The 15,273-nt window shown below is 47.6% G+C and overlaps 1 protein-coding gene and 1 pseudogene across 1 annotated transcript in view; one reads left to right on the forward strand and one right to left on the reverse strand.

The window, feature by feature from the left end:
- The window catches only part of LOC144174007 (tachykinin-like peptides receptor 86C), a 965,900-nt gene that overhangs the window by 673,553 nt on the left and 277,074 nt on the right, over positions 1-15,273 (forward strand). The window lies entirely within an intron of this gene.
- Positions 6,378-7,302, reverse strand: LOC144174080 (uncharacterized; annotated as a pseudogene).

The raw sequence follows: 15,273 nt of genomic DNA on the forward strand, positions 1-15,273 counted from the left end.
AATGCAATACCGTATATCACTTATGTATTGATATTTGCGAAATGTTTTGTTGATGTTCAACAACGTCGGCAAGTAGGAACATTGCCACCGGACTTAGACGTTTAGATTTGGTGGTGCGTATATAAAGCCATTGTGCCGATTCTGCTTCAGTTTGGCCGGGCGGCTGAATCGAGTTGCAGACAGACAGACAGACAGACAGACAGACAGACAGACAGACAGACAGACAGAGAGAGACCAAAATTTTCGTGTTCAAGTAGCCCAAGAAAAACTATCGTCTTTTAAACTTTTGTTCTTTTTTAATAAGAATCAAGTCGGCAATTAGCTTGTCAAGGTCCGACTGGATCCCGCCCCTCTATAAAAATACGACGCATTTCCATGTGTCACCCTTGATCTTCCGCTGCAGTGTTTCGACGACAGTTGTCATGAAGGAGAACAAATACCTTTTAAACGAAAGCGTAGGCAACCCATTATCAGTAGAGCCCCCCATGCCATGAACACGTCACTTGTGGCGAGCCGACGCCACGGAAATTGTAACCCGCCTTTTTTACAGTTGCCCAACGGGTGCAAAAACCCTCAAGTTTAACATACGGGGCAGGTGACGGGTTTTGCATACGATGAAGCACCGTCAGTCAAGTTGAAACCCAATGAGGAGAGGAGTCAGTTTTTAACAGCATAGCTATTTTCACCGAGCTTTGCCCGTCCTTCCCAACAAAAACCCCGAAGCCTAAAGAAAGAAATTTGGTCACGGAGATCCCGGGGATCCAACCCGGGACATTTACGCTGCGAACCTACCTAACCACTGGGCCACCTTAAAGGGGTACGGGGTGAGCAGCGGCTGGGAACAATGGCATGTTCAGCCAACCGGAAAAAAAAAAAAACACTTCCTGTTGTCGGAATCTAACCCTGGTCCCTTGCGTTATGAAACCGGCGTTTAACCGATTGGGCTATCATGGCTTTTTTTTTGTTTGACACGTGGTATTTATTGCACTACATGTCATTGTACGAAACGACATTTAAAACACATATTTACCACTTGCGCACATACAAACGAGTTGATTACAAGCTCAAAAAGAAAACTGCACAATGAACAATTATGTAAACTTGGTTTAAAACGGGGGCAACATTGAACTAATAAGGAGCGGATACCAATCAGGGTGAGGATCATTTTGGTCATAGACGAATTTAAGATTAATGATCATATGGCAGAAGTGTGTTCTGGAAGAAACGATAGGCTCAGCGTGTCTATCCAGTATTCGCGTTTTTTATAAACTATGCAGAGTGATTAGAAGAAAACAATCATATGGCACATCACCGTCTGCGGGTGATACGAGATACCGTATACCATGCGGAGTCCATTCAAAGTATTTCTTAATAGTTCTTTGGAGGTCATCCCAAAATAGTATGGCATCCCCACAATTTATGAAGCAGTGCTCAATAGTTTTCAATACATCCCACAGTTCACAGAAGACAGTTGACATTTCACAGAACTGACAAGTCACAGAAGACGCAAAACTGTACCGGTTGTGCAGCCACGTCTTAACAGGCAAAGTTTCGCTGTGCAGTTGGGAGAATAACGCTTTTGTTGAGGGAGAAAGGAACATTTTACGAAGACCCAGCGAAGTTATAATAAACAGTTCCATACAGTGGTGCTGGGCAAAGCATGACAATTACAGTAAAGTCCGCTTATATCGAACACGGATATATCGAATTATTGCCTATATCGAACCATTGTATAATTTTGGTAAAAATTACATGCATTTAAATCTTTATATATCGAACGCGATTTTGCTCACAATCGATATATCGAACTCTCCCGCGCGGGATTTTTAGCTCTCCATTGGCATGCGTCAGGCTTTCCCGCAATACATCGGCGCGCAGTGGTGGCGCGGTTGTCGCTTGCGACTCCCGCGCGAGCTCGGGGGCGTCCAAACCAGCCGTTAACTCTATGGGCAGAGTGGACCAACGTTACTGGACCAACGGAGTGGACCAGCTCCACGCATGCATGCCGTTGGAGCCGAAAGCGCCACATTGGGCGCTGCGGGCTGCGGTGTCACCGAACTTCAAGCCCGCGACACTCGCTACCCGCGCTTGCTCGGTTCGCTGGGTTCGCCGTTATTCGCTTGTATCCATGCTTGTCTCCGCTCTGTCGAAGACGCCGAGGACTCCGTACCGCTTCCGAGCACGAGCGGAGCGGTCGCTGCCATGGCCCTGCTACGGCGATACAGCAGTGCCATTGAGGGCAGCGGTCTTGTGCTTGTTGACAGTTTAGATACTGTGGAGCAAGCAGTCACCAGCAACGTGTTGTGCTCCAAGAAGCAGGCTACAGTCACGCAGTTTTTCCGCCTCAATAAATTAATGTTTTCTTTTCGAGCAAGTGTCGTATCAATAATGAACTGCAGGGTGGTAAAAACACAGCGTTAGCTTGTGGCTCCGTCCACCAGATTGCTCTCAAAGTTTTTTTTTCTCTTCATTTTCTATATCAAATTTTTGCTATATCGAACTATTTTACAGTCCTCTCGCTGTTCGATATAAGCGGGCTTTACTGTTGGACCTTGTAGAGATTAACACGAGACACACAGAACATATAATCTTGGAAAAAACGAACCAGCAAAAACCGTATTGAAGTGTACACTTCATACATAAACCCCCACAAACGAGGTCTGGTTGAGAACGCTGATGAGGCAGCAAGATGAGGCAAAACCTCGACGAGGTTAACTTGCAATAAAGCGCGAATAACAGGGTGGGTGGATACCCGAAAAAGCAAGAACCGTCCAACTATTTGCTGTACACAAAGATGGGTTAAGCCCAGCCAGCCAGCACAAACCGGTCTAAAAAAATTAGCAGTGGCTTAGCTCGTCTATGACAGGGTATAGGTAGCGGTAGCTAAGGTTCAGCTGGTTATTGTTAGTTTTTCTGCTTGTCTAAGATTATCGCCGCTCAACCTCCTGGCCACGCCGCTTTGCTAGACGTTCCTCCCTTTGCCAGGGCGTCTCCGCAGCACGTTTAGCTTTCTGTTTGTTCTTCCTACGCTCAACCGCTTTTTGCTAGGGAACTTCGGGATCCGATGAGCTAAGCTTCTCCGCTCTTCTGCCCCGCCGAGCAGCAATTTCGCTCTCGTTCTCCATGGCTATGCCACACTGGCAAACGGCCGGCTACATGTATACCCCCACTGATACCTCTGCGCATGCGCACAAAATGAGAGGCGCTATCAAGCGGCTCCGGCGCAGCGTCAGACTTGGCTACTGCGCAACGGAGGCGCATAGCTGGGTACGCGCCGGCGCCAGTGCGTCTGCCGCGGCTGTGACGTCACTCCTGTGGAATACGCAGACTGGCGACGTGCGCCAGCTGTGTGCCGTGTGACATCATTGCTCCACGAGCATGCGGAGGACGGCTCTCCAGGAGCCACGCGAAACTGCTCAACCTCGGCCAGAGTAGTTCAAGCTACAAAAGGTTGTCGCGCTTCATTGGCTTTATGGTAGACGACCACACAAAGGTTGCGAAAACCCGATGGAGCCGCTCTATGGGACTCAGAGCGCAATGAAGTATTGGCATTACATAGACCAGTTTGGATGCAAAGAACACGTTACATGCCTGCGCCCTTCCAAAAATCGACAGGTTATGCGGAACGAATTCCTGCGAATGACTACGAAGGGCCTCAGTGCACCCCCGCCAATAGCGGGCACTTTGCTGGTAGGAGTCCAGCGGAACCCCTAGTTATTTAGGTGGTACACAGGACCATTGGATGCCGGCATACTCGGCTGGTGTATGCCGGCATCCAACGCTCGCAGCCAAACCAAAGGCCACAGCTCTTTAAAAGGTTGACTTTCGCACTAGAAACCAATCCGAATTCGTTTGTCACAGATATAGCTTTATCAATACTTGGTTTATTGCTACAGGAAAAGGCCAAATCGTCGGCATACGCAAGTAGTTTGAGTTCGGTTCCGAGCATATGAAAAACACCCAATGCTACTGCCTTGGAGCACACTCCGACGTAACGGCTCTAAGTAGAGTGCAAAACGTAAAGGCGATAGCAGGCAACCTTGCTTTACTGACGAATGTATAGGCACGGGCTTTGATAGGTGGCCATTCACAACTAGGCGGGTAGAGCAGAGACGTACTCACTTGAAAACAGCCGAACCAACGTTGACCCGCTCTAACAAAGAAAACAAAAATGAGTGGGAGACACGATCAAATGCTTTTGAAAGATATCTATGGAGGAATGCGATGTTCTCATTTGAATATTTACAGAATTGAAGGACTGTTCGAGCAATGTGTAAATTGGTCTGTATTGATCGGTCGCGCTGTCCACATGTTTCATGTTGGCAATAAGTATGCACATGACAAACTGCAGACGATTAGATAATATCTTCGCAAAACTTTTGTAGTCAACATTCGTTAGAGTGATCGGTCTGTAGCTATCTATAGTTCTCAATTTTTTACGGTTTTGACATTTGGGAATTAGCACTGTAAAGCTTTTCGAGAGTGACGGGGGTAGAAAATTAACATCCGGACAGCATACAAGGACTCCAAAAGAACTGGCAATAAAATAAACTTAAAAGCCCTGTACAACTCTCCGGGCAGTCCATCGGGTTCAGGGGTTTTAGAAAGAGGAAGCTGATCGACTGCGGCCCCAGTCTCTTCTAGGATAATAGGGCCACTTATAATGAAACATTCGTCATCTGGTCTACTAGTGAGACAAAATGTCCGAAAAGGCTACTTTCAATGGGATAAGAAGCACCGATGAATAGTTCCTTAAAATAATTTGCAAATTCAGAGGTAATCTCTTCCGTGCTAGTTAAAAGAACACCATTTATATTTATATCCGTGATGAACTTAGTGACAGCGTGGTGGCGCTGGCGTGTCGGATTCTCACAGTGCATAGCAGTATTGTTCCGATTGTTCCGAACACATGCACCCCGACATCGGCGCGCATCAAACTCCTAAAGCTGACATTTTACGGCAGCAATTTCTTCACACAAGTGTCAGGCATTTCGCTTTCAATTTCGTGGAGGTTATACCGGCTTTTAAGCAGTGCTTTTTCCTGGTAATGCTTGTAGCAATAAGTAATCGACCCACAATCAATCGTCATGCCCCGAACTTCCTGCTTGAACAGCTCCCATGCTGCAAGTAAAGGCAAGTGCTAAGGCATGCCTGCAATGTTTCCCGAACGCGGCCACAAAAGCCCTCATCCCCTGAAAGAGACGAATTAAGTTTCCATACAGCCCAAAAGGGCTCTGATAGTACCGTGACGACCTTCGCCCAGGCTCACAACGACAAGGCAATGATTCGAGAAAGAAATGGGTTTGACGTCGCATACAGGATGGTCGGAAAGCAGCGCTGACGAAATGTAAATCCTGTCAAGCAGAGCGTGGGAGAGCCCTTAAAAATGTGCGTATATAGAAGCCGTTCGTCCTGTTGAACCCGTGTTCACTAGCCTAGAAGCCTCAATGACGGATGACAAAACCTCAGCGCCCTAAGCATCTATCAACTTTAGATGATGGAGGTTTAGGGTGATCATATGGTTTACAGATGCAAATAAAGTCACCCATGAATACAACAGCCCGGTCACAGTTTAAAAACTGATCCAAATTAAAAAAAAAACTCGCTCGTTGGCTACTATCGTTGCATGCATAGACATCGATTAATCGCCACGGTACACCGTACAGCAACAAATCGCAACAAATGAACCGTCCCTTTACCTCTACCTGATATGTGAGGGCACAGTACGGCCATTCCTTTTTTAGAAACAAGAGACAGCCTGCCGACAGGCCAACTGAATGTGTGACTCGTGATCAGAGAGGAAGGGCCGTCAAGCTCTTTCGATCACGTCCTTACTAAAGCACGTCTTTTGTACTGCAATGAAGTGCAAGTCAGTTCGGTAAAGCAATCGGTGGAGTTGTATCTGTTTTTGCCCGGAACTTAAACCTTTTATATTCAGTGTTGCAGAGCTTAATCAGTGCTAGATCACCATGAAGCGGCCGGACTTTTCACATGTCTATGGGTTGTCTCACGGGATTGGAACCAGGTTAATCACTAGAACTGGCCCCGGAGCGTGTCGAGCGCAATGGGGAACGCCGCCCCTTTTTCCTGGTCGCCTTCCGTCGTCGGTGCTGATCCTGAGACCTTGAAAGCCCACAACCTGCGGAATGTCCCACAGAAAAGGAAGCCGGGTGCTTTGGTGCTGGGCTGGGTGGCAGAGGTGCAAACTTTGAGATGTAGAAAGTGCACTGTCTGCCCAGCAGATTCCCCGTTCGCCGGAACCTCAACTTCAGTAACAGTAGTAGCAGCCGACTCCCCCGGCTCGTGAGAGGGTGGCCACTCTAAAGCTGGTTGCACGCTGGGCTCCCTGGCACAGGCTCCAAGGATGAAATGGATGCCTAGAATGGCATGTGAAGCCCCACAGAGGCAGCAGTTACGTCCGTTGCAGCATTGCTCGAGGAGCCATTAATTGCAGACGTCGATGGTGAGCCGCTGGCGCGGACTACCGAAGAAGGCGGAAGTTCGCCTGCCGCAACAAGAACCTCTGCGGCGTCTATTAAATGCTCCTGCAAAACTTCGTCAGGAGGACGCCGGCCCCGCCGGAGTTTGTCTGCATAAGTAACTACACATTGATCAGCCGAATGTCATAACCGGTAGCAGTCCCCATACCTGGGCGTGCGGCACTGGCGTAGAATGTGGCTAACCAGGTTGCAGCGCAAACACAAAGGCGGTCTTCCGGGAATGCGAACAAGGCACTGTACGCCGCCGACGAATGATGGGGACTATCGGCGATAGCCACCTTGTCAGCAAGAACCATTACACCGTCACGGTAAAGTGCCTGCACATTTTCCATCCCAGGAACTCTCCAATTTTCCCCAGATATAGACTTAACTTTGCCGTATGGCTGCAGTGTTTCCCCAACGCAGGCATCTTCTAGGCATTCAGGAAGCCAGAGAAGCTTCATCTGAACTTCTTTTGGTTCTGGGTCAATCACAACACAGCGGCGCTCTTTCACAACTATTTCTCCAGTGGCCATAAGTTTCGCTTCTGCAAGCGAAGAACAAAACGTGACCATCCAAACGCGAGACTTCTGAAATTTTCCTATAGAGCTGATCTCATTGAGATCTATAGCTCCCCTGAGACCACCTCTGAAGTCTTGAGCCTGGTAAGGGCACCCTCCGAGGTCCGCGTGAAGGAAAACAGAATCTTGAACGAGCTTACCAGAAGGTAGGCGGAGCAGGACCGTACGGTACACATTACTGCTGCAGAATCCGTCGCGGTACCTCGACCAACGGCCGATTTATTCATACTTGTGAAGAACATCATTGCCTTTGGGTTCGTAGCGCGGGCGTTGGCTTTCGACTTAGCCGCAGGTTCGAACGACCGGTAACGCGGTCCACCTTGTAAGAGATGTGAAAGCCTGCCGCCGAAACGATCCGGGCCTTCCAGTGATGCAGAACTATCAGTGGCATATTCGGAAATAAGTGTGAGGTGGAGCAGCCGGTACTCTGAGGATGGGAGAGGGGCCGCCAGCTCTGCTATTCCTTCAACCTGTAGTGCACGATGAGCGAATTTTTATATTTCTTAGCGGGCTGTATTTTTAACTGATGTGTAAGCGTTTTCTAAGTTGTTTTAGGTAGTTTGCAACTAGCTTAACCCTGCGGAAGGACGTAGTAAGCAAAACCATCGCATTATTCAACACCGACACCTTCAGATTCATTTCATAGTCGGTACGTTACGCAAGAAAGAATTTTGAGGTTTTTAGAAATTTTGCCTTACAAGGTCAAAATTCGTGTCACAGATCGAACTACCAGCGCGTCCCAAACCGCCTGGCCTTGAGCACTGCCACGAAAGAAATGCACTCTGCTGTACAGGGTAATCGTCCATTATGACAACAGCGCAAGGGGAGACGACGACTAAGAAAAAGGCAAACACAAACACGGCGCTGACTAGCAACTGAAGTTTAATAAAGAGAAACAGCCGTACATATAGTTCTACATCACTGGAAACATAAGCAAGAGATGCGAAAACTGCGGCGTAGAGTCTTTGGGAACACGTAGGCAGGTTAAAAATGCCAGGTATCCGGAACATGTGGTGTTAGAAGGTCGTGAAAAGGTGTTGCAGTGTATAAAAGAAGAAAATGATCGCCCGTATCCTGGAGTCTTCATGCGGGACAGGCTTGTGGCTGTACTTTGTATCCACAAAATGCTGCAGAGGCTACTGAAAGTGGCTTCACGGTGCGATCTCAGAGTTTTCAGCGCTCCAAGACGGCTCAGGAGCATATTCCTGGGCGTGCAGAAGGCAGCTGAGTTATCAAAAAAGGTACCTCACGAGGGTTGTGGCGTCAACCACGAGTCAAAGTTCGTGCCCTGTGCTAAAGAAGCGGTGACAATTTGCCCTTGCCCATTTACTGAGAGTGTGTGGGCTATACCAGGAGCCACATGTTCGTTTAAAAGAGCGTGAACGGTCTGTTGAAAACGACACTTGGCGCACCTGGCTTCGCATACCCGCAAGTGTGGCTGCGTTCCGGGTTTCAAGGGCACCACAACCGTAGCCAAGCACCGTGATGAAATTACTCGTGAGATTATTAAGGATCACGCTATTGTCAAGCAGCTTGACAAATGCATTAGTTATCGACCAGTTGTACTGTCTAAAATAGAAATTCCTTATCTAGATCGCGCATGGCTTCTTGTGTGTCTTGTCTAACGTAGAAGTCCGTTTAATCTCGTTTTATCATTTCTCATCTGTTGCTTATGCTTCCGCTGACGTAATACTATAAGTACGTCTGTTTCCCTTCATTAAGATTCAGTTACCAGTCTGCGCCCGGTCTGTGTTTGCCCGTTTTTGAGTTTTCGTATTCCCTTGCACTCTTGTCATCATGAACGTATGCCAACTCGCCCAGTTTCCCGTACTCGAACAGTGGAAGTTCCGTAATTAAGGATCTTAGGAAATATGATTCCCTAGGATATAAAAGTAAGCAGGTCCCAAATGTTATAATAGTTGTCATACTTCCGTCCCTATACAGACTAGGTTTTTTTATCTTAAATGTGGCAGCGGCATCCCTTGGTCTGGTCTACACGCTCTCCAGTGAGCGCCCCCAGCAGCCCGCAGGACATTTATCGCCACTGAGGAAATCCAGTGGCGTATACAAAGAGGGGAAACCCACTTCAAATTCGCGCACTTTTTTTATACTTGCACCTTTCGTGTCCCTCCTGTCCCGCTGAACTCAATAAATATCCTGTAAATGAATCGCTTCTTCCCGAAGTATTGGCAGAAGCGAGTGACACAAAAGCGCTATTGCTTCGAATGAAGCCCAAATATATGCGATGTAAATTCTGTGCCTGCGCAGAAACGCTTCCTCTGCAAAACGTATACAAATGCTAGGGAAACCAACATGGCAATAAATCATCGCCTGTCAGACCTGAGCCATTTAGAAAACAAATCTCGCCTTACAACGTGAATGAATGCTCGAAACGCTTCATGCAGTTCAGGCAGAGACAACACAGAGTTTTTCTGCGTGAACGGCAAAGAAAGCGCGGGAATATTTTGCCGGATACCGGTCATTTATCTTTCCGCTCGTCCTGATCCCCTGCAGGTGCGATTGGTGGATCCCTCGATTCTGGTTTCTCAACCGTCAAGTAGTGGATCGTGCTCGGAAATAACAACAAAGATGGCTCGCATCTCCTCGCAGGCACCAGTTCCTTTGATTGCGAACCTAAATCTCGGGATGTAAGGATTCGGGGTAGAAAAATGTTGCAGATGACATCTACGTTTAGTTATTAAGATGCGCGACGCGATAGGGTTACTTCGACTCCCACGGAGCGTGTTGGAACCGAATTGCTGGATTTACGACCCGTGCTTCAGGAACACTGAAGGTCCGCAAAGAGAGAAAAGCCAGCAGTAACGGTGTTAAATTGCCGTGACCGAGGAGAGACTGCGGCCCTCTGTGCTTCTGTAGCTTAAGTTGTGAGCGTGGAATGATGCGGCGTCGGGTTGTTGGTCACTTTGAGCGAGAAGGGGGCAGTGTGAATGTTTCAAAATATTTATTATATAATGTCCCGGCCAGACTGAACGTTTTTGCTTTTTTTTAATGGAGAAAAAGAGAGAGAGAGTGAAGACCTTTCGTAAAGAAGAAATACCGGGTGTTTTCGAAAAGGGGGTAAACATATGTTAGAACGCTCAAAGGTCGCACTTGAAGTCTGGGGACATGAATGCAGCAGCTCGTTTCCTTGCCCTCCCATTAAGCTCGCGCTCGTTTTGAGGTAACACGCTTTTGAAAGCTGCCTCCTATTATTCGATGGAAGTGGAATATGTAATGTTTGAGTTATTAGCCCCTGAGCATACCCCTGTACAGGCCTAGGTTGCTAGGAAGAGGGTGGCTGTTTCCCCGAATTTTAATCCGTATCTGCTTCTAATGTATGTCTTCCATGGTTTTTCCTTCCTTTTATGCCTTCCTTTGCATTTGCCCCCGGTTTTAGTTTGGTGACCAAATGCTGGTGCCGGCATCAGTTCCACTGGGAAGCACGCCGCAGTGGCTTAGTGGATAAGGAATATCGCTACTGAGCCCAAGAACGCGGGTTCGATTCCCTGCTATGGCGGCAGTTTTCCTGATGCAAGCAGAAAACGGAAATGCCGGTGTGTAAAGGTTTCAGCGCACGTTAAAGATCCACAGGTGCAGAAATGAGCCGTCCACTACTGCGCATCTCGTAGCCCAGGTTTGACTTCGACGCGTGAATTACCGAAAGCATATTTTTTAACTTCCGGTGGTGAAGCTTTAGTGTGATGGCATCAGCTCCCATCACGGTTGGCGGCCGTGTCTGCCAAGCATGCTACCACCGACAGGGCGTAAGACGAACTTTACTGCGCAGGCGCGGCACGTGCTGAAATTGCGCACCATTTCTCTCATCTCCGTCGTGGTATCATGCCCTCCTTTCCACACTACAGTTGCCGCTACGCCATATTCCAGATACAGGCGAGACTTGAAATCTGGCTGGCGCAGTCGTAGCTTCCGGGTGGGAAGCTATCATGTATTTCCGCGGACGCCTGATCAGCGCGGCTCATAGCGGACGGCTGTCGAAAATGAGCCGACTCTCGAAATCGAAAAATGAGCCCAATAACGCTATCACGTTGAAAAGGCAAAAGAATGCCGGCAAACCTTCAGAAGAGTAAATTTTAAAGACAACAGGAGCCAAGACATTGCAAATCGCGCGGGAGACCATCGTTCATGACAGGGGTGCTTTCAGCAAGCTCAAGACAGTGCACCAAATCTTTCATTGATAGTTTGACGAATTTTAGCACCTTTATGAGCAAACAGGAAAAACTTGCTGCTTTTATTTATACGTGTAGGGCAGATGCCATTGTAGGCACTAAAACATGGCTTACGCCACAGATCGACAGCAGGGAAATCAAAATTTCCAAGTCATTTACGGTGTTTCGTAGGGATCAGGAGGATATGCAAGGGGGGGGGGGGGTGTTTTAATAGAGACGAAGAAACACAATGCCGGTAGGTTGAGTGATGTCAACACTGCTTGAAACGTTGTCGGTTGCCCTCAATCTGTCAAGCACAGCGATAGTCATTGGTGCATACTACAAGCCTACGGACTGATCTGCAGATTTGGTCGGCGAACTTCAGGAAGTTTTCGTTCAAATTAAAGACAGATATACTACCTTGCCGATTATCTTTACTCGTGACTTTAACTTGCCTATTTAAACTGGCCCCGTGGCATGTACTGAATACATAAAATTTTCGTCTTTTTTTCAATTAACCCTGTTTGTAACTACACCTACGCGCGCCGATGCTCTTCTTGATTTGATTCTTCCCACGCAGCCACATCATCTTCACGTTCATGTATTAGTGTGTATGAGAGATTATCGCATTGTTCATTGTTTGTTCAGGTAAACTATAAAAAAGGCTTCCCGAAAGAAAAGTGTGTGTGAGTTTGCTAAAAGTATTTTCGTTAGCACACAGGTTTAGAGCAGTTTTACAAGTCGTTTTCGCATTCTTGCAAAGATCGATCCGCGTCTGAGAACTGGTTGCTATTCCGAGTTAGGCTAAGAATGTCGCAGGAAAAATACGACCTAAACAATGTATTTTTGAAACGATATGGTTTTCGAAACATATAAAGCGATTTTCGAACAAGAAGAAATGCTTGTACGCCAAGGCACGGCGCAGAAAAAGATACGAGGATTGGTCTGCTTACCTTGATTATGCTATAACATGTAAGAAATTTTTAGAAGCCAAAAATCGATTTGTTTACGTTGAGATGCGGATTTTATGAAAACCACCCCTAAAAAGTTTTACAATTTTGTTTCTCCTTTTCCATTGAAGGAAATGCCTCAGCTTGTCTCGGAATCAGGTTTCATTTGTCGAGAGGTGTCCAAGGCCTTCAGTTCCTATTTTTTGCGTCTTTAAAGGAGATTCCGATGCCACAAATGTTTTTTTCTAGCCCCGACTGCAACAGGTCTTGTATACTGGTAAGCTCTGAGGGAATCATGAAAGCGACCGAGCGATGGCCCACCTAGTCAAGTGAAGGTCCTGATTGGATCAGCGTTCGGATCAAGCACCTGATTGGAAAAGGTCCTGATTGGATTACTAAAACTACAAAAAAGTTTGCAGCACTAAGCCTTGTGCTGATATTCCAACGGTCTCTAGAGACAAGCGTTGTTCTTGATAATTAGAAACTATCCCATGTAGTACCGGTATGCTAAATAGACGAAAAAACTTCAGGGCTGCTTGCACTCCTCACACGCAAAACTTGAATGGCGAAGCTGCTGCAGGTGAGCATTCCCGGACACATAGTTAAGCTTCAGTATCATTGTTTATTAGCATAGTGGTGGTCCTAGTAATCGTCGTCATATGCATCGAAGAGGTCGTCGTCTTCTTCGCGGAGAGTGGTGTATACAAATTCACCCTCAGCATTTTATATTTCAACTAGATCAATTGGCGAAGCTTGCACTAAGTCGCGCAAGGCTTCAACCATACCGAAGCTGCAGGATTTCTTTATACGTGAGCACTGAAGGACACATCACCACGCATTTGTACTAGTTTGAAATTGTTTATTTACATGTTTCGTCGTTGCTTTGCACTGTGCTAGTAGTAGTCCTCATCATATACGTCGATGCCGTCGTGCTCCTCATGCCAAGCATTAATTCCGCGGAAGCGCTTGACGACAGCGCTGCAGTTTTTTTCTTTTTTTTCTTTTGCTAAAGCCACTGAGCGAACCGTAGAATCGGCGGTCGACGCGAAGCAGGCGCTCGCGAGCGCTCCGCATTTTCTTGGTATTTTTTACTGCAACGGAGAACTTACGGCTTGTACAACAGCTCCAATGTTAAAACGAGTTCAGAAACTACAGGCCAATATCTTTAACTTCCGTTATATGTAAGCTTCTCGAGCACATTATGTCATCACAAATAAATAAATACGTAACAGGTAACAACACTTTATACCAAAGTCAATACGGTCTTCAGCGCTGGGGCTCTTCCGAGACTGAACTATTCCAGCTAACCACTGATATTCACGACGCTCTACACAAACTTGAACAGACTGATGCTATTTTTATCGATTTTGCCAAAGCATTTCATCGTGTGCCTCAAAATGACCTTATACACAAAATGGAAAATATTAAAATATAAGGGAATGTTATCATGTGGGTGAAACACTGTTAACGTAATAGGCACCAAGCAGTTATTGAACATAATGTACAGTCTTCATTAAATCTGGGGTTCCTCAAGGGTCAGTGCTTGGTCCCATTCGCTTTTTTATTTCTAAAAATAATACAACCATGAAGGCGAAAATACAACCCTGGATGACGTCGGGCACGTTGTCGGTCCGGATTAACCAAAAATGGTCACCATCTGCGCTGCCAGAACAAAAATTAGCAGTGAGCGACTGGCATCCATGCTGGCACAGGATCCAAAGTGACATGCAGGAAAGAAAGCTTAGGGGAAGACCCGCTCGCCACCGACGCATTCGGAGAAGTGTGAAAGAAGTGACGTAATTTGTTGCCCAGTAGCGGCCCCAGAGATTGGGTTTGGGGGGGGCGAATTTTTTTTTGGAGGGGAGGGGGCGATAAAGAACCGCTCCCATCCTTGCGCCAGTTCTGCGCAGGAGGTGATAACCATGCAGGTGTGTGCGCGTATGCGGTGTAACCCGCTTGTGCACAAATCACTTAGCGACACAGTGGTTTTTGGCGCCCCTTGGGTGGTGTAACGGCTGGCTCGAGTCCTCATTTCTGACGGTCGCAACACGTTTGCGACCTCGCGCAAGTGGGATGTAACCTCGCGCAAGTGTAATGGTTAGAAAAAACAAAAAAATAAGAAGCTGAGGACCTCTTTGGGGGGGGGGGGGGGCGACCGCCCCCTTCGCCCCCCCCTTGGGACCGCCACTGTTGGTGCCGCTGGGAACCCCATCCCAGCAACGGTGTCAAAGGCCGGCCTTCCGAGGCCCTACGTCAGGGCGCGGCCCAGCCGGTAGCCAATGGTTGGCAGGCAGAGACGAAGCAGACGACAGTGGAGCGAGTGAAGGCGGAGCAGGTGAAACGTGCGCGCAAAATAGAACTCAACTCTTTTAAATCACGTTTGCGGCTTCAGTGGAAGTGCCGTCAGGGCCTCTTTTAAGCTTTTCTTCCCTACATTCCAAGGTGAGGAGCGGTAGCAGCAGCTTATGTAGTTCTAGGCTTCTTGCTGCGTCCCAGGTTGGCAGCCAGAGTGACGACAGTCGAAGGGTCTCGGCAGCGCTGTCGCTCGTTGGGTTGCGTAGCAGTTGCAGATGACTTGGTAAACTGAACAGACGTCCTTCAGGGCTGTCTTTTCGTCAAAAAATGGGTACGTTGTCAGCCCGGATTCACCGAAAGTACTCTCCATCTGCTCAACCTGAACGAAAATGAGCAGTGTGCGACTGGCATCCATGCCGGCGCCAAGTACCAAAGTGAGGAGCTGTAGCAGCAGCTTATGTTGTTGAAAACAAACAAGGGAGCGGGCGAGGAAGATAGAGGGTCACTTTAATGCGCCCTCAGATGCAAGAAGTGCTCGGGAAATACTGATGATGATAGCCCACGCCACCCGGTGCCGCGCATCCGACCCGTTTCTGCAACCTCAGTCGTCCCCTTGTTTCCCTAGTCGTTCTAAGTTTTCAACAGGCGCTGGGCCGGCCAGATATATAGCAACAGGTCCTGTCTTGGTGTTATAGAAGTTACAAAAAGTTGCAGGTGAGCTTTTGTAAGTCTTTTGTAAGACTTTTGTAAGACTTTTGTAAGACTTTTGTAAGACTTTTGTAAGCAGGTGACTTTTTGTAAG

Source organism: Haemaphysalis longicornis, unplaced genomic scaffold (genome assembly GCF_048455015.1).
Source record: "Haemaphysalis longicornis isolate Haplotype H1 unplaced genomic scaffold, Haemaphysalis longicornis Haplotype H1 scaffold_1, whole genome shotgun sequence".
NCBI classification, from domain to species: Eukaryota; Metazoa; Arthropoda; class Arachnida; order Ixodida; family Ixodidae; genus Haemaphysalis; species Haemaphysalis longicornis.